The 5,755-nt window shown below is 38.0% G+C and overlaps 1 long non-coding RNA gene across 1 annotated transcript; it reads right to left on the bottom strand.

Annotated features, from left to right (window-relative positions):
• Nucleotides 1-361: 361 nt before the first annotated feature.
• Nucleotides 362-4,891, bottom strand: LOC128631152 (uncharacterized). Its single transcript, XR_008395360.1, has 5 exons — nt 4,358-4,891; nt 2,068-2,195; nt 1,786-1,951; nt 928-1,056; nt 362-560 (listed from the first exon to the last, which is right to left on the bottom strand). It is a non-coding gene; the product is annotated as an uncharacterized LOC128631152 (long non-coding RNA).
• Nucleotides 4,892-5,755: the final 864 nt, after the last annotated feature.

The raw sequence follows: 5,755 nt of genomic DNA on the forward strand, positions 1-5,755 counted from the left end.
TTAACAAACTCCGTGAATATTTTTAATAAACATGCATGAATTTTAGTAAATGCAGACAAAGTGAATAGCTGAAAAATGACATTCAATATTGTAACACACAAAACAGCCAGATATAGTACCTATGTATTGCTAATCAAAGAAAACAATTTATTACATTTACATTACATTCACTTAGCAGACGCTTTTATCCAAAGCGACTTACAAATAAGAAAGATACAAGCAAAGCGATATATCAAGCAGAGAACAATACAAGAGCAGCTACCATACAAGATCTATTCATTGAATTCTAGAAGAAGCAAAGTGCAGACTAGAGGTGTAAGTGCATTTTTTAATTTTTTTATTTATTTTTTTTTATGAGTTGGTTAGGTGTTCATAGAAGAGGTGGGTCTTTAATTAGTCAGACATCAAACCCAATGGAATTCCCCGTATATTCAAGCTCATTAGAATTGTACTGTTTGGAGGCTGTCACGCAAGGGAGAGGAATGAGATTACAAAATTGAATCTGAACTGGACTCAGGCCCAATTCTTGCAGGACGCACTGGAGATCCCACGTAGCTCTGCTGTGAACAGACAGTGGATATATCTGAATATATGGCATTTCATTTCATTGTTATATACATGTACTATATGATGCAGTCTGAACCAACAATTTCGGAAACAGTAAAACTACAGACATTAGCTACACATTCCTGATCGCAAGAAAGTGAACCACAATTCACTCATAATTTGAAACCTCCAAATCAATCATCAGTATTTACAAAAGGTTTGGAGCATGTATGCACTTTCAGTTATATGCATAGTGGAAAGGTTTTTGCTTTTCAAATGGATATAAAAACTAATGAGTCAGTCAACAGTGTTACACAATGGCACATTTGTATGAATGAGAAAAGAAAAAGAATCACAGAAGTTGTAGATTTAAATTCTAACCTTCATCATAAACACTCATAATATGTTTCTTGCCACTTTTCCTGCCTGGGGCATTTTTTAGGTAGCTGCCGATGGCCTCTCTGCAACCGGCAACAGTATATTCACGTCCATGTGCTTGTTCGGCAATATCTGTAACATAAATATCAACAAAAACATTCAGCCTTGGAATGCAATAACAGAGAAAATGTCCAATTTCTGAAGGCAAGACTTTCTTTTCAAGAGTTTGCAAAGGAGGCATATACTGTCATGTACCGTCATTTCCAGACTATAAGCCACTACTTTTTTCACACGCTTTGAACACTGCGGCTTAAACAATGATGCGGCTAATTTATGGATTTTTACGGGTTAACGAGCTTCATGCCGCCAAAACATTTAGCCTCGTCACATCGGACCAATGAAATTACAGAACAGGTCACAGTGGACCAATGAAATTGTTCGAATTAAATCAAACACACTCACACTAAATTCTTCAGATCAGTCATTTTACGCTTCATGCACACACCCTCATCATGGAAAACACACGAAGAAATGCATTTGATGCAGCTTTCAAGTTAAAGGCGATCGATCTGGCTGTTGAAGAAGGAAATAAAGCTGCTGCACGTAAGCTTGGCATGCACTGTTCAGGAAAAAAAGCATTTACGGTATGTATTTAATTAAAAGTTAAAAAAATCTATCTGTGTAACATCTTTCTGTGTAAATATCTCGCGTTACAACGTGGATACCTGCGGCTTATAGACAAGTGCGGCCTATATATGTACAATTTTTTTTTTCTTTTTAAAGTTAGTGGGTGCGGCTTATATTCAGGTGCGCTCAATAGTCCGAAAATTACGGTATACATTTTTTATCCTTCATACTCACAGTGTACAAGGCGATACACTTCATCCTGATCAGTCAAAGCCAGCTTCCCACCTTTTGACACTTTCAACAAAAACATACATTACAGACTGTTCTCCCCGATTCTTTGGAGAATGGAGCGAACTGTCTCTCCGATGCTGCTCTGCCTCATCGTCTTCAAGTAAGCACGCTACAAGAAATTCAAATAAAAAATCTCTGGAATACATGGTCCAACATAAGATACAATTCCATCATTTAGTCACATAGGAGTCAAATTCCAGGTGAACATTAAAAAGTTTGACTTACAAAACAGTTGAAGTTTTTCGCTATTCTTCAGTTGTTGTTTATTGTTGTTATTGTTCAGTTGCAAACATACAGCTCTGTATCATCAGCATAACAGTGGAAATTCATTCCATGTTTATGAATAATTTGACCTAGAGGTAGCATATACAAAGTAAAAAGCAGTGGGCCTCAAACAGAACCTTGTGGAACACCAAATTTAACCTCGGTATTCATGGAGAAGTCTCCATTTACATCTACAAACTGAACTGATAACGATCGGTCTAATAAGACCTGAGGCAGGAGAGGACTGTTCCCTTAATGCCAACATTTTCTAATCTATCAAGGAGAATAGTGTGATCTATAGTATCAAAAGCTGCACTAAGGTCAAGTAACACAAGCAACAAGACAAACCCTGATCAGAGGTCAGTAGAAGGTCATTTACTACTTTAACTAACGCTGTCTCTGTGCTATGATGAGGTCTACGTCCTGACTGATACATTTCATGAATGTTATTCCTATGTAAGTACGAGCATAACTGCTGTGTACAAGTTTTTCTAAGATCTTGGAGATGAAGGGGAGATTAGATATTGGTCTATAGCTGGACAGTTGAGAGGGGTCAAGGTCAGGTTTTTTAATCAAGGGTTTAATAACTGCTAATTTAAATGATTTAGGTACATAGCAAGTGCTAAGGGAAGAGTTGATTATATTTAAAAATGGTTCAATTACTCCAGGACAAATCTGTTTAAATAGACATGTAGGTACGGGATCTAGTATGCAAGTTGATGAATTTGCTGAAGAGATTAATGAAGCTAGTTCGGTCTCTCTAAGGGGAGTAAAACATTCTAAACATTAATCCGATATTGCTATATCATCGTCTACAGGGTTAGTTATAATACTGTCTGGTTTTAATTTAATAGCCTGAATTTCACATCTAATATTTTCAACTTTACCAATAAAAAGTTCCATGAAATCTTCACCGCTATGTAATGATTGTGATTGAGTGTTTCTCTCTGTGGTGGTTTCATTCCTAGTAAATTTTGCTACTGTGTTGAATAGAAATCTAGAATTGTTTTTGTTGTCTCCTATTAAAGTGGAGAGACTTTTCTAGCATCGCTAAGAGATTTTCTATATTTCAGTAGGTTCTCCTTCCATGCTGTTTGAAATATCACCAGTTTGGTTTGACGCCATTTATGTTCTAATTGTCGAGTTGTCTGTTTTAAGGTTCGCGTTTGATCGTTATACCAGGGTGCTAGCTTTTTCTCTCTAATTATTTTTCTTTTGAGTGGAGCCACTCTATCTAGCATGTAGCGGAGTGTTGACTGTAAGCTTTCAGTCGCCTGATCGAGTTCTATCGGATCAGACGGTGATCCAAATATAATTGATGTCTCTGGGAGGTTATTTATGAAGCTCGGTGCAGTAGCTGATGTGAAAGCACGCTTTATGCGGTAGCAAGGCGAGGTGGAAATATTATGATCAATTCGTATTATGAAAGAGATAAGATAATGGTCTGAGACAACTTTAGACTGCGGAAAAATTATAATATTTTCTATATTTAATCCGTATGTTAATATGAGGTCAAGAGTGTGACCACAATTATAAGTAGGCCCGATTACGTTCTGATTAATCCCTGCTGAATCTAAGATGGACACAACTGCTGTTCTCAGAGGGTCTTCTGGATATCAAAGTGAATATTAAAATCACAGACGATTAATGCTTTATCTACAGACACAACCAGGTTTGAGATAAAGTTTGCAAATTCACTAAGAAATTCAGCATATGGCCCTGGGGGCCTGTAACTAATTAGAGGAATTTACTTATTTTTAGTGGCTACATAAGTTATGCTGGTATAAAGAATTTCAAAAGAATTAAATTTATGTCTAGGTTTTTGTGTGATGGCTAGATTTTGACTATGGATGAGACCAACACCTCCTCCTCTACCAGTTGAACGAGGCTGATGTACATAACTGTATCCAGGAGGACTGGCTTCATTTAATGTCATGTACTCGTTTGGTTTAATCAAAGTTTCCGTTAAACACATTAAATTACATTCCTGATCAGTAATGATGTCGTTAACAATAAGAGCCTTAGACGCAAGAGATCTAATGCTTAATAGTCCTAGCTTCAGATTAAAGGTGCTGGATGTATGATCTAATTTTAGGTTAATTAGGTTACTAAAACAAACATTCTGAAATTGTCTATGTAATTGTATAGCTCGGGGAACAGACACAGTCTCTATAGAATGTACTACAGGTGTTGGACTATTAACTGAACATTGCTTATGATGAACTTTGTTATTGTAGGAAAATGTGCTTACGGTAGACAGTCACTTGGTCTGTAGCGTCTTGGAAATGTTGTCTGACAGCAGTTCCGATCCCAGAACAGATTCCAGTTATTAACAAACAGCAGATTCTGTTCATTACACCAAGAAACTAACCAGTCATTCAAAGCAAGAAGTCTACTGAGCCTTTCAGCTCCACCTCTGTATGAGGGAAGAGGTCCAGAGACGATGATCTTCGCGGTGGGTGATCTGCCTCGTACCGTCTCGATCAGGCTGGAGAAGTCCCTCTTCAGAACCTCCGCCTGCCACAGCCTGATGTTTGCCCCCACGTGCAGCACGACCGCTCCAATGCGCTAGTCCTTCTTCAGGATTCCTGGTAGCTGCTCAGCGACATCAAGGACACAAACAAAAGAAAAACTGTGTGTGCACCTTACCCCTTGTTGAAGCGACGCGGACGTTTCGCACAATGGAGTTCCCAACGATCACACAGGATCAATCTTATTTTGTTAAGAGTATTAATATTTTGTAGATTCTGCAAGGGGTATGTAAACTTCCGACCGTAACTGTGTACCCACCCAGCTACCAACAAACACGCACACTAATTCAACCGCTTAAAAACAGCAAGGATTTTTTTAAAAAACATTTTTTATGAACAATTAAAAATAGACTACAGTATGAACATTTTAACAAATACCACAAAAACACCACAGTTAAAACACTCTACATACCTTCTTTTTGCAAAAGACTTCTCTTGCACCCACACTCTTGATCTGATGCCAGCTGGAGCCACCTCTTCATGGTCCCCTCGACCTCCATCGCTGCAGCTTTAGGCGTAAAGAGGTTTCTATGAACTTTGGAATAAAGCAATACATATCATACAGTCATTATGAATCATAAGCATTAATTATGCTTATACCATGGTCATTGTGAATACTGGATTCTGATTGGCTGGAAGGTGTGCATTATAACCGTTTATTGCACAGGTAGTTCCAGTCAGTTTGATCACCGTGATCATTTCTAAATCAATGCGCAGCCTACATGCACACACACGCACAGACACTCGAGCATACATTGACATTCATATGACCAGACACCTCTTGCCAGCGCTGTCTGCAACTTTAACAATAAAAATAGCTTTGCTGGTGAAAAGCTACATGATATTTCTCAGCAACGAGGTGGTAAGAGCACTGTTTCTGAAGTAATTCAACTCTCAGTTTTACTACACTACTGTTGCGCAACACTGACTGCCGAGAGGCACACATGATGCAGGTAATTCATACACGCTTAATCTCTCTCTCTCTCTCTCTCTCTGATAGATATCTGTCAATTCATTCGAATAAATGTAATCTTATCATACTACTTTATCTCTGTGTCTGATATATATCGGGCAAAATTCCAGATCTAACGACTTAACTAATAAAAATTAACGATCAT

Source organism: Ictalurus punctatus, unplaced genomic scaffold (assembly GCF_001660625.3).
Source record: "Ictalurus punctatus breed USDA103 unplaced genomic scaffold, Coco_2.0 tig00005203, whole genome shotgun sequence".
In the NCBI taxonomy this organism is placed as follows: Eukaryota; Metazoa; Chordata; class Actinopteri; order Siluriformes; family Ictaluridae; genus Ictalurus; species Ictalurus punctatus.